Here is a 1,268-nt window from a genome sequence, read left to right on the forward strand (position 1 = left end):
TCTTATCTGATCATTTAAATCTACTTGTAGATTTAATTTAAGAGAACGTACCCTTTTTGGCTTTTCATGATACTTTCGACTTAAAGCATCTGCCACTACATTTGCCTTTCCTTCATGATATTGAATATCACAATCGTAATCACTAAGCATTTCTATCCAACGTCTTTGTCTCATATTCAACTCTTTTTACCCGAAAACATACCTTAAACTCTTTTTTGATCTGTGAATATGGTAAACTTACTACCATAAAGGTAATGTCTCCAAATCTTAAGGGTAAAAATTATGGCTCCTAGTTCTAGATCATGGGTTGAATAATTCTCTTCATGATTCTTAAGCTGTCTAGATGCGTAGGCTATAACCTTTTGACGTTGCATCAATACACATCCATAACTTAACCTAGAAGCGTCACAATAGACTACAAAGTCTTTAGTTCCTTCTGGTAACGCTAGTATGGGTGTATGGGTTAATCTTTGCTTAAGAATTCTAAATGCTTCTTCTTGTTTTGGTCCCCATTCAAACTTAATGGATTTACAAGTTAACTTAGTCAAAGGAATGGCTATTCTAGAGAAATCTCGAATAAATCTTCTATAATAACCGGCCAATCCTAAGAAACTTCTAACCTCGGTTGGTGATTCAGGGGTTTTCCATTTAGTAATTGCCTCGATCTTTATTGGATCCACATGAATTCCTTCATGATCAACTAAGTGTCCAAGAAACTGTACCTGCTCTAACCAAAACTCGCACTTTGAAAACTTAGCGTAAAGCTTTTCCTTTCTTAATAGACTTAAAAGTAAGTGCAAATGCTTTGCATGATCCTCTTTACTCTTAGAGTAAATGAGAATATCATCAATAAAAACAATTATGAATTTATCCAAATATGGCTTACATACTCGGTTCATCATGTCCATAAATGCGGCTGGGGCATTGGTTAAACCAAATGGCATGACAGTAAATTCATAATGACCATACCTTATTCTGAATGCGGTCTTAGGAATATCCTCTTCTTGTACCTTTAAGTGATGATATCCTGATCTTAAATCGATTTTAGAGAAAAATCGAGCTCCTTGGAGTTGATCGAACAGATCATTGATTCTTGGTAATGGGTACCGATTCTTAATCGTGACCTTGTTCAATTCACGGTAGTCAATGCACATACGCATTGATCAGTCATTCTTTTTGACAAACAGTATCGGTGCTCCCCATGGCGATGAGCTTGGCTGTATGAATCCTTTCTCCAACAATTCGTCTAATTGTTTCTTCAGCTCCTG

Source organism: Helianthus annuus, chromosome 4 (genome assembly GCF_002127325.2).
Source record: "Helianthus annuus cultivar XRQ/B chromosome 4, HanXRQr2.0-SUNRISE, whole genome shotgun sequence".
Taxonomy (NCBI): domain Eukaryota; kingdom Viridiplantae; phylum Streptophyta; class Magnoliopsida; order Asterales; family Asteraceae; genus Helianthus; species Helianthus annuus.